The sequence below is a fragment of the Nesoenas mayeri genome (assembly GCF_963082525.1).
Source record: "Nesoenas mayeri genome assembly, chromosome: 7".
NCBI lineage: Eukaryota > Metazoa > Chordata > Aves > Columbiformes > Columbidae > Nesoenas > Nesoenas mayeri.
The window spans coordinates 25,757,949-25,770,948 of record NC_137551.1 but is presented as its reverse complement, the minus strand read 5'-3'; positions in this window follow the sequence as shown (position 1 = coordinate 25,770,948).

Below are 13,000 nucleotides of genomic sequence, written 5' to 3'. Positions count from 1 at the left end.
ATATGTGCAGCATTACATATGTATAATGGAGTGTAAATAACCCCAAAAAGTGCATTGTAAATAGACTCCAAGTTTATCCTTTATTAATGAGGCACTGAGTGCCCTGCTGTTTTAGAGCAGCGAGACTTTCATAATATCAAAACCTAAATTACACTTGTGTCTCTCATTCCCAGCAAACGACAGCATCATTTCAGGCCTCTTTGCCACTTGTATTTATTTATTCTGGTATTTATTTATCCTTCCCATACAGCGTGTGGGGGGCTTGGAAGATGCCTCCCTCCCTCTGCATAGGAGGCAATAGCCCTGCTGGCAGCAGCCCCCCATCCCAGGGTCCTGGCATGGTCAAGGAGCCAGGGTGTTGCCTTATGGCCAAGGACTGCTCTGTGCTGGCTGCTGAGATGAGGCAGACATGGGGAACATGGGATCAGGACTCGTTTCTGCCAGGACTTCAGACACCACCAGAGCCAGAAGTCCTCTCTTTCTAGGACTGGAGGTCACTGGCAAAATCTGATGATGCGTTTTGGGTGCGTTTGCTCTTGAGAACCCTTCCCAAGGGCCATGTTCATCCTCCTTCAGGACCTGAAAGGATAAGAGTGAGGAAACCTCATGCTCACAGGACACTAGCTTCTTATCAGTATTTTTCTTCAGGATGTTGGGGCAGGTTCTCTTTTTGGGGTTGTCAGTCCAACTGTCCTGAGGAGGGTACAGCTGAGTGGGCTCTGGGCTGCTTTTCCATGTCCAAGTCTCCTTCCCCATGTCCAAAGCAGGTCTCTGGGTTCAAGCCTCCAAAAGCACTGATTCTGCTTGGTGAGAGTAGAGGTATCCTCTAGCAGGGTCAAACAGACTTTGAAAGATTAGAGAAGGTGCAAAGAAGAGCCCAAGAAACTGCTTTGATGCTTGGAAATGCTCCTGATCCTCTTAAACTTTGCAGAAATGAAGATGAAAGTGACTTTCTTCAAATGCGTAAGTTCCTTGCTATAATGTACCCAATGCTAAAGGGTGGGTGAGTTTAAGTATTGACTTATGCCTGTGGAGGACTGGATGAACCTCTTTCCTTTGGATACAGGGTTTGTCCTGCCCCAGTCTCTCTGCTCCGCCCAGTGCCCCTGGGCAGTGGTTACAGAGGCCCTGGCTGCAATTTGGGGTTGCAAAGCTTCAGGTGATGGGCTGGAGCTGCCCCAGGCACTCTGGAGGGGGTTTGGGAGCCGAGCATAGAAGGGGAGAGGAAAAGACAGCAAGGGAGTAGGACACGGCAAATGATGGAACAAGGAGCTGGGACCAGCCCCTCTCCACCGCTGACCCAACCAGACAGGTTGTTGCAAAAGAAATTGCGGTTTTTCGTTGTTGAAATTTGCTGTTTGATCTCGGAATACATGTGGTTATGTTATACATCATTCGAATGTGCTTTTCTCGATTTATCTTTTTTTTCATTACTGACCATTTACTTGGTCTTTATTTTTTATTTTAGCCTATGGAAATTATGTTAGACAAAAAGCAAATTTGAGCAATTTTCTTATTCGAGTTCAAAATGGGTCATAAAGCAGCAGAGAAAACTTGCAACATCGATAACGCATTTGGCCCAGGAACTGCTAACAAACAGGTACAGTGCAGTGGTGGTTCAACAAGTTTCACAACAGAGACAAGAACCTTGAAACTGAGGAGTGTAGTGGTGGCCATCAGAAGTTGACAATGACCAATTGAAAGCAATCATCACAGCTGATCCTCTTACTACTACACAAGAAGTTGCCAAAGAGCTCAGGTTGTTCGGCATTTGAAGCAAATTGGCAAGGTGGAAAAGCTTGATAAGTCAGTGCCTCATGAGCTGACTGAAAAATAAAAAACCCGTTTTTTTTGAAGTGTCATCTTCTCTTATTCTACACAACCACAACAACCCATTTCTAGACTGGATTGTGCTGTGTGATGAAAAGTGGATTTTATACAACCAGCTCAGTAGTTGGACCGAGAAGAACCTCCAAGGCACTTGCCAAAGCCAAACTTGCACCAAAAAAAGGTCATGGTCACTGTGTGATGGTCTGATCCGCTCCAGCTTTCTGAATTCCTACGAAACCATTCCATCTGAGAAGTATGCTCAGCAAACTGATGAGATGCACCGACAGCTGCAACTCCTGCAGCCAGCGTTGGTCAACAGAAAGGACCCAGTTCTTCTCCATGACATCTCCCACAGCTCTCATCTCCTGAAAGCGCAGAGCTGGCTCGAGCCAAGCCTGTGGTTTACACAAGCTCTGGTGAAGCATGTTTTTGCAGGGAAACACCTAAAACAGGTTATTTTTTTTACTTTATTCTGGGTAATGGGCACTCAGCTGAAATCCAGCACTTTGGAGGGATGGAGCACAGTGATTTGTTTCTTTTAAAAGCCTAAGGCATTTCCCAGGCATCAACTAGACTCCCCCAACCCCTCAAAAAAAAAAAAAAGGCTATGGGCTATGACCAATTTAAGGGCATATGGAATATGGAATATGTTTGTTACCCTATGGAAAAAAATAATAATTCTATATTGATGCCAGGATGTTCATGTCTGATGGTCTACAGGAGCAGGTCTCTGCAGCCACCGAGGGGTGCTGGGGCTGGTCGGGGTGTCGGTGCCTGGCGTCGGGATGGCCAAGGCGAGGGTGCCCGGCGGAGGGTGCGCACCAGCAGATGGCGATCCCAGAATTTATTGCTACAGCAAGCTGCCTCTCGGAGAGCAGTCATGTAGGAGATGTCCTATTATATGGGCAGTTGACTTTAATAGTCATTGTGTGCTTAAAGCACAGCAAAACAACAGTGGGAAAAAAAAAAAAATCCCCACTCCACTTGGATGGCCCTTTTCCCCCCAGCCCTGCTAGTCTATTTGTACAGTAAATTAAAAATATGAATCACTTCTCTCTACTGCCTCCCCAAACACTCATCCTGTCAGGCTCTGTGTTGTCTTCATTTGTATTACCTTAATTTAATGTTAATTATGTTCTTCATTTACAAAGAACAAGCATTTACACTCCCTGTCTGGGGATTTTCCACGCTCACAGTCTCCACAGACTGGGAGGCGAAGGGGAGCGATGGAGGCAGCGGTGCTGGGGAGGGGGCTTTTAACACAGAGTTGGAATGGCGGGGAGCAGGGATGCTCCTGCACCACCCCCCAAACAAACCAGTAATGATGAGCGCTATTGCCTTTCGATTTATGAAACTGTATCGCTGCCTGTGCTTACATCCCCCCTTAATAAATCCTTTTTAAAAGGTCCTCAGCCAATGGAGGGCAGTGATTTATGGTGGGGAGCCGGGTGGAGGAAGGTTTGGTGGCCAGGTTTGCAGCCAGGGGGCTGGGGACCTGTCTGGGGATGTCACAGGGCTAGGAGCCCAACCACCACCAGGTAGCCCTGGGAAAACTTCCCTGACACTTTTTCCCTGACATCTGCAGACTTGTCGAATGCTGTTGGTGATAGGATGACCCACAGCCACACTGTGGATGAGGACCACAAGCCTCTGCTCTGTGCCTCAGTTTCCCCATCAGTACCTGGGGATAAGAACTCCCTTCCCAGCTCTCCCCATCCCAGAGACTCCCCGCATGGGTGACAGATCAAAGCACAAGCCAGGGAGTCGGACTTTTGGGAGACACCAGCAGAAATGAGTCTGTGTCTGTGCACCCCTATATGCACACACATAAAAGGCCCAGGTATCTAAAAAACATGGCTCCTAGGAGGAGGCATGGGGTGGGGAGGAAAAAAAGAAAGAAACAAAGAAAAAAAATAAAAAGAAAAATAAAGAAAAAAGAAAAATGGAAAAAGGAAAAGAGAGAAAAGAGCAAAGAGAAAAGGAAAAAAAAAGAATGAAAAAGGAAAACAGAGAAAAAATAAAATAAAGGAAAAAAATGAAAAGAAAAAAGAGAACAAAAAAGAGAAAAAAGAAAAAGGAAAAAATAAAGAAAAAAGAAGAAAGAAGGAAAAAAGAAAGACAAAAAAAGAAAAACATAAAAAGAAAAAGAGAAAATGAAAGAGCAAAGACAAAAAAGAAAAAGGAAAAACAAAATAAAGAAAATAAAAGACAAAAAAGAGAACAGGGGAAAAAGAAAAACAAAAAAAGAGAAAAGAAAAAAACATAAAAAGAGAAAAAAGAGAACAGAGAAAAGAAAGAAGAGGAAAAAAATAAAAAAAAAAAAGAAAAAGGAAAAAAGACAAAAGAGAAAAAAGTGAAAAGAAAAAGGATAAAAGAGAAAAGAAAAAAATTAAAAAAGGATACAGAATGAAAAAAGAATGAATAAAAGGGAAAAAAAGCAAAGAGAAAAGAAAAAGGAGAAAGTAAAAAAAAAATGCAAGAAATAAAGAGAAAATTAAAAAAGATAAATGAAAAGAAAAAATAAAAAAGAGAGAAAAAAGAAAACAAAAAGAAAAAGAAAAAAAAAAGAAAAAAAGATAGAAAAAGGAAAAAAAAAAGCGCACCACTGAAATCTTCCTATTCTGTATGATCACAGGAATTCCAGAAAAGCACAGAAAACAGACTCTCCTCCTCCCCAGAAAACAGGGTGCTATGCACCCACTGATGCCCACACACCTCCCCATCACCACCACCCCTTTCCATGGCAACAGTCCAATATTATGGGGTGAGAAGCTGAGTCCCTTCCCATCCCCACTGGCCGCAGCCCCCGGCAAGGCCTTCTCTCTGGCTGCTTACGGTGTTCACACGTTTGGCTCTCCAGACTTCTCCCACCTCTCGCAGGGGCTTTGCACCCTCCCGCCATGCCCATGCACTCAGCTTCCCGCTTGCCGGGCCCTGCCCCAAAAGCCTGTTTGTGGGGTGCTCAGCCTCCTCTTGCCTTGGCCCCCACCACAGGGCAAACCCACCACGAGGGTCACCTTCCCTCAGCCCCTCTCCTGATGCCACCCAGGGCTGAGGCCACTCACTTCATTACATGAGTGGCTCAAATACACCCAACAGGACAAGTCCCCCTGGGCACAAGGTGGGGGTGACCATCTCCGCCATCCTCCACTGGCCATGCCCACACTCTTCCCGCGTGTTCTCCCTTATTAACAATGACCTTTCCAACGCGCTCGTCGCCGATTCCCCAGCCCCAAATATCTTTTAAATGGGTTTCAGGAGCTGATGCACGCTCTGTTAAAAGGCCACCACATCACACGCGCATTGCCCCACGTCTCCCCGCACCACAGCTCTCCCGTCCCCACACAGCTCCACCCGCACACCCGCTCACACACACACACTAACATTTTAATTAATGACAACCGCCTTTTTTTTCTTTTTTTCTTTTTTTTTCTCCCCTCATAAGCACTTTAATGTGTGTTCGCAGCCCGGCTGATCCCCACAGCCATGGAAATATTAGGTTGACGGATGTGGTCTGTCGCCAGTGCTCCCTCAACGGGTCTGCCTGTCAGCTCGCCGATGATGACATTAACACGGGAAGAAAGTGATGACAAATGCCCGTTATCAGGGAACGAGGCCTGTGACAAATCGCACGGCGCCTCGCGAGCAGCCCCATTACGCTGTAATAAAAAAAGATGGATGGCTCAGCACACCGGGGCCCCACGCTAATGCGATTTTGCCTGGTCTCTCCGGGTTCTAATTAAGGCAGAAAACGGAGAACGAACAGGAGTCCCCAGTGCCCGGCTCCCACCCGGCCCCCCAGTCAAACAACCCTCAGTGATGGGTGCTTGCCCTCAGGGATGGTGTCCCCCGGCCACCTTGGTGCCCCAGCCCTTTGGGAGAGGGATCTGGGAAGGATGCAGACAGATGAGAGTCTGAGGGGGGTTGTGGTACAGGAGGGGGCCAGGGGGACTCCCCAGCTTGTGCCTGCCCATCCTACCTCCTCTGGGTAGGCTCAAGGTTCCTCCATCCAGGACAAATTGGGGAGGGGGGGGAATGCAGCCACCGTCAAGCACGTCACTCGCAGACAAATGTCACCTCCACCATCTGCTGCAGTGTGCAAGGCAGGGGAGAGCTCTGCATGGTGGAGAGAGGCCGGGACAGTGTCACCCCAGGAGGAGACTCAGCCACTGAACAGTACAGACACCGACAGCAGCCACCAGGTCCTGTGGGGACAGAGAAGGGATGGTCATCGGGGGATTAACAGGGCATGAGGGGCCCCTGGGATGCTCATGGGAAGCAGCGACTTGCTTTGGGATGGGGTTGGGGAGAGGCATCTTGGGGGGCTCAAGGCTCACAGACATGGATATTCACTGAGAGAACCAATGGCTGTGCCCTTGGTGGCAAGGAGAGAGACGCATCTGCCAGCAAGGGTGGGAGAGGGCTGCATCCAGCACCTGCTGGGGAAGAGGGGCAGTGAGCCCCCCCACACTGTGGAATGCACAATGAGGATGAGCACCCCACAACCCTGGGACAGGGTGCCCAGGCTGCACATGCAGGTGCTTCTCCCAACAGACCCCACACCTCCTCGCTGCCACCCACCCGCTGCAGATGGTTGTCCCCACACCCACCCAGCTGCCCACACACCCCTCAGCCCCTCTCAGTGCCCTGCCAAGAAGGCAGGTCTGGTCTCCCTCCCCACCTCATATCCTTGGACCCCTTGGGTCTTGTCACTGGGGTGCAGGAGGAGATATGCAAGCAGCAACTCATTCCCCATCGTCTCCCCAGAGACCTGAAGAGCATCCACAGATGTGGCCAGACTTACAGGTGTCTCCATGGGCTGTAGATACCTCACCAGCGCCTTCAGCCCAGGTCCCAGGTGAGGAGCAGTTGCACAGCCATGAGAGTCCCTCTGCGTGGCTGGATCCAGCCCCACTGGCACATTGCAGACACAGGGAGGTTTTTCTGTCTTCTCCATATGCAGGGAAGGTTTGTGCAGCTCGCATCCCATGCCAGACCCAGTGTGGGGGATGCCAAGAGGATGCAGCCCCCACACTCGCTCTTTAGCCCACACAGAGCTGCTGTCTCCTGCATGGGGTTAAAGCTGGATCCAGTGTCTGTTACTCACCTTGTACCAGGCAGTCTGTAGCCTCAGACTCTCCATTTCTTTTGCTTTGCTGCATGTATCCCCGTAACTCCAGGAAGGACAGAGTGAGGCACAGGGAGTGGGTGGCACAAGGACCTGTCATGGGACATCACTGTCCTTGGGTGATGGAGAAGACGGCTTGGATTGAAAGCTGCTCCCTGCACAGGCACCATGTTATGATGCTCTGACTGTGCTTTTGCAAGTACTTTACTTTTCAGTCCAGAGCTGGGTTTCCCCAGGATGGATCCGTGAGTGATCCTTGTCATGTCCTGGGGGATTTATTGGTCACTTCAGGGAGTTTTTTAAAGCTCTCACTTATTTATGGCTCCCCACGTTCTTTCCTTGCTACCTAGGCCTTCAAAGGGGCTTTGACAAATTTGAACTACTGCTGGAGCAAAACTGATCCCAAAGGGCAATGGTTTTCACTGGGAATATCCCAGCTCTGTAGTAAAAGCTGCTAATCTGGAGTTGGACTCACATATCTGTAGTCATCAAACTTTACATCTTAGATCTAATTTTAGGCCTTTTCACAGTAAGAACCGAGCATTGTCCCCCAATAGCTTCTCAGAATGAAGTTCTCAGCTTCCAGTGCTGCCTAACAGCACAGGCTTAACCTGCTCTCCTGAAGCCAGCAGCCAAAATAAGCACAGAAGCCATGGGAATTATTTCAAGCAAATCACCTTTGCTGAGAGCCAGCAGGGGATACGCTGAGCTCCTGCTTCTGCAGTGGGTTCAGAACAGAGGACATGCTTCCCCAGCTGGACTGAGCTTTGGATGTTACACCCAGACCTGTCAGTGACAAGGGTGGTGGAAGCCACAAGCTGCTGTTGCCTGAATCTGGCTTAGCCCTAAGAAGGACCCTAAAATCAATCAATCAAGCAATCAATCAATCAAAAAACACATAATGTTGCAAAATGACCTGCAATGGGGTCATGTGAAGGACATGATAAATATGTTGGTGAGGGACTACTTGCAAAGGTGCAAGGTTTGACTGCAGTCGTGTGAAGTTAATGCTCCTTGGTTGAGAAACAGGGAGCAGAAATGTGTATTTTGGGTCAAAAAGCACAAGTGTCAGTCCAGACACCAGCAGACCCCTCAGCTTACAAACAGCAGCAGGAAGCCTGGTGGGACCATGACAGACTCATTGCATCTGTGGGATGGTCAGGCAGTGCCAGGAGAAGCTCACAGAGTCTGTTTGGCCGAGGGGATGACAGCCAGTGCACCCCAGCCCTTGGCAATATAGCTCACCAAAAATGAGCCCTTCTCACCACAGGCAGGCAGATATTGCTCTCTAGGGGAAAATCCTGACAGCTTACATGGATATGGTTTGCCACCTTCTCATCCTTCCCCATGAGAAAGCAAAGGCAGGGTGTCAGCGAGGCTGTGTCACATACGCAACATCAGCCTGAAATTCAGGCAAGACCAGTGGAGTTTAACTCCATTCAACAGCAGTACAAAGATTTGACAAAAACCTTGCCCCAGCTTTGTCTCAGAGGTGGTGTTAAGCGAGAAGTTTGTGCACACGTCTCGTGTGGATGCAGGTTTCACCTCAGGGACTGTCTCTTAGCCTCAGGACTCTGCACTGCCCCTGGGATCACGTGTGTCCCCAACCAAACCAGCACATGCTGTGTGGAAAATACACTACAGAGAGAGCTCTTCCCAGAAAAATAAAGCCAAATCAGGAGAACCAGGAACTGGGCAAGCAGGGAGCTCCTGCCAAAGGGTGGGACCCCTCCAGGCAATGGGATCATCATCAGGTTTGTTCCCAGTTTTCCCTCCACTGTCTGGGAAAAGCTGGGCTCCTGCCATGGCAGGGAAACCCCAGCCCAGGAAACAACAATGACAATAGCCATGGCAGGGCCACCCCTGGGGGACACTCAGGTCCTTCCCAAGCACAGGACAGGGAGAGAATCACTGTGTAAACACTCCCACAGAGTCAGAAACCTTGTCCTTCTTGTGTTCTTGTAATTTTTTAAATTGTTCACCCTTATCACTGGACAGCGGAGAGCTTTCAGTGTGCAGCCAGGAGCAAGGCAGGTTTTTATAGTGTTCCCAAGGGCTCTCCTCAATCCTCTCAGACCACCTAGACTTGCAGGTCAGGCTGGCATCATGACAGGACTGGGAGAAGCTGCTTGGTGGGTTTGCAAATACCAAGGTTGAGGTCTCACCTCAGCAGCTGCTGGAAGCAGAGACTGGGATTGCAGCTGAAATAGGTGTCCCCAAAGCTCAGCTCCCACAATCTGGGCCACATTGCTGAACTGGTTATCCTGCCCAGCTAGAAAAGCAAACAGCTCATTTCCAAAGCACTCAGAGAGCATGCCATGGTGAGGCTGAGTGACACAGGGCCCATGTGTGCTGGGGTGGTGGGGTCTGGGACCTGGAGGGACACACGTCCCAAGGGTGAGGCAGAAGGAGTGTAACACCCAAAGGAGATTTCTGCACCCCAAAGCTTATGGATCATGGAGCTGAGGGCAACAGACCAAGGGCAATGCTTCACACCACTGACCATGGCATTGCACTCTGCTGTACCTGTGTCAGGTCCTCCTGGTCACTCTTCCCAGCAGGTCCTGGGCAGCGGCTGGACTCAGATACCTTGTGTCCTCTCTGTCTCTGGTGTTAATGTTCATGAAGCCATCAGTTCGTGAGTGCCTCAGTTTCTCTCCAACAAGGAGCCACCCCTCCAGGCTTGATGCTGCTGACACAGGACCCCTCTGTAGGTAAAACAGGAGGAGAGCACAGTCAGGAAGAGCCCTTGGGAAAGGGGACAGAGACAGGGTGGAGGAGGACATGCTGGGAGCTACATCTGCTCCAGCCCTGCTGTCCCTGCTCTGAGTAGCTATGCCATTGCAACCAGGAGTCTCAGCAGCCCCCCTGCCCCACGTCCCCCCTCCTCAACCCCCTACCAGCCACTTCACTTTTGCTGTAGCTCTGCTGACCTGCCATTAGTTATAATGCCTGAGCCAAAGTAGGAGGTCAGCACAGGCTGGCCCAGACATAAATCAGCTGCATACGGGTGAGGAGACCGGGGGACGGCAGTGACAGACACCCGTCACATGCTGCAGGAACCCCCTTGGCCTTGGGATGCTGCCCAGGGTTGGAGACCTTACCCCTGCATCAGGTCCCACCAGGCTCCCCGGGGACCATGCTGTCCCCCCACGGTCTTCAGAGTGATGGGAAGCACTGTGCCACACACCTCAGCCAGACACGGCGGGGACAAGGGACACAGCTTGGTTCAGCCAGAGGGAATTTGCATGGCCCCCCAAAATGAAGCAGGAGGGCTGAGCCCCTGAAAGCCTAGAGGCAGGATTTAGGACCAGCTCAGGGGGTGTCTGCGGCAGAGCTCGGTGCCCACAGGGGTGGCAAGTCTGGAACCGGCTCGGAGGAATGTCACCATGGGACTGAAGGGACAGTCTGCAGGCTGGTGACACCCCCTGCTGCCCTGCTGGGGTCAGTCGGGATGGAGGGGGGTTTGTCCCCACGACACGGGGCTGGCTGAGCCGCCCAGCCCGGAGGGCTCCGACAGAGCCCGCGCTGCCCGCAGCCTGCCCGGTGCTGCCGATACCTGGTCCTCCAGCTCCCTCTGCTGCCTGCGAGGACGGCAGCTGCCCGAGCCCGGGGCATCGGGGCTGGGCCGTCCAGCAGAAGCTTCTCAGCCACCCAGGGTCTCCAGCAAGGTCTACACAGACGGGCGATGGGGCAGCCACACCAGCATCCCCCCCAGACTGCTGTCCCGGAGAGGGGGTGCGGGCAGGGGAGGGCCCTGGCACGCTGTGCAGAACATGTGGCACTCAGCCCTGAGCAGCCCTCGGTGCGGTTGGGCAGCCCTGCAAGGGTCAGTGAGTGGCTGCAGACCCTGGAGACCCTAAGTAAGGACAAATCGTGGTGAGAGCTCAAGCTCAGTACTAGACACCAGAGACTCCATGCAGGGACTGCAGCTCCAAAATCCGGGCATTTGCAAACCACTCATTTCAGCTTAGGTGGGTTTTATTCTCCAGGTGTACATATATGTCCAAACATGCATGCTGCAAGTGTCAGGAACTGCAGAGCAACTAGTCTATTTCTTTTTAAAACTCAGCATAAGCAGGTAAAATGCCCACAAATAACGTGTTTACCACAACAGAGGAAACGTCAGTGCTGCTGCCACCACCGGAGCAGGAGCACCTGCCTCTCGATCCCTGTGGTGACAGAGACCCTGAGTTATGCCCCTGTTGGACAGACAGCAGTTTTGTAAATGTCTCTGTTTGTGCTGTTTTCCAGCGTGACCAGAGCCCATTGATCACTGAGGCAGGAGCAGAAAAGGCAGAAGAATACAACCAGAGCGGTACATGGAGCTGGTGCATCCTCATGGGACACACAGCCATGACGTGCCAGGAGACCAGGAGTTGGGTGCATGCTGGGTCCTGGCCTCCCCCAGGACCTCTGTGTCCTTTCCCTGCTGTGACATCCCTGGCCTGAGGACACACAGCCTGCCTCTTTCATTCCTTGAACAGCTCTGCAGCAGCCCAGCTGCTCCCATGTGCAGGGAGCACAGAGGAAGCATTTCAGCAACAAGGGGCAGGGCAGACAATGGGGGCCACACTAGAACCCCCCCTCAAAAAGCTATTCCCTGGGTAGGGGAAGGACAGTGCCTCACAGGAACTGGTTTGCTTTAGGCATGTGGTTGCTGCCCCCACCACCAAGCCACCTACCCTCTCTCCATAAACGCTGCACAGAGCCAGGCTGCTTCATGCAGAGGTTATGGCTGGCCAAGGGGCTGTGTTGGGTCAGGGTGCTCAGCTCATGAGATCTTACCTGTAAGTCACAGGCAGGTTGTTTCCTACAGCACAGGTAGGGTAATTGAGGCAGAGAGGGAGGCTGGGACTCAGGGAGCAGGGGAAGGTGGCAGTGGGCCTATCCTGGCTGCACTATCACTGCTAAGCCATAGGGAAAGTCACTTGTCTACTAAAAGTGAGGCCCCTGTGCAGACCACTCACATGGGATTGGGGTCAGCAGCCCCCTGCCTGGCTGGGGGAATGACCCTGGGATGCCAGAGAGGGCACCTGATTCAGGCTGTGCTCCTCCAGACACAGGCTCGCACCAACCAACAACCTTTGCCATGGCTTCCACCATGGGACACAGCACAGCATCCTGCCACATACCCAGGCCACATTCCCACCACAGTAGCCCTGCCATCACCTGGGTGGATCTTCCTCCAGCCAGAGACCACCAGCGCTGGAAACAGAGACTGCAATACAGAGCACTGACAGCAGGACCTGCTGCCTCCCTTGCTCCCGCTGCCCACTGGCTGCCCAGGCAGGGCTCTCCGGGCATTCCCTGGCCCTGGGGAGACCCTGCAGGGAGCTCTGCCCCCCTACCAGACCTCCCCTGCCTGCACCCCAGCAGCCCTTACCTCAAGCTCCACGCCTCGCCAACGTCGCCCCGGCCATCAATAGCGCTTGGTTAATTAATTTGATGTGAACAGCAGGGACCGCACTTTGCATTTAGTGAACTTCCGAGAACTTCCAACCTCATCTTCATAATTGGCCTCATAAATTTGAGGAAAGAGAGAAATCAGCAAAGTCAGAGGAGCGCGGGAGGCGGGAGAGGCCCCGCACGCGGGAGGGCAGACGGGCATGTGAGAAGTGACTCTATTTGGTGTCCTTATTTAATTTTATTGCAGAGATCCATCTTCGCCCACCCCCTCCCTGCCTAGCCCTCTCTCTCCCGCTCTCCCTGCTGGGTTCACCTAATCATGATAAATTCATATTCATTTCCCTGCCTGCTCCGGCGGGGGGAGCAGCTCCCTTGCATTCGCACAGCCATGCTGCCATTAGCAAATATTTACTTATGAATATGAAGTGCCAGCCTTAAGAAGTCAAACCACCCCCTCTGCATCCCTTTTTCCCCAGCCCCAGAACCCTCCACCCCTGTACGAGGACAAGCATGAAGAATAAGGCTGACTGTCCTCCCCACACAGTAGGGACCAGCGTGGGGAGAGCTGCCTAATGCTCAGAGCTGCAGCAACCTGGCCCAGGCTTTTTCTTCCTTTTAGCCCAAGGAGCAGAC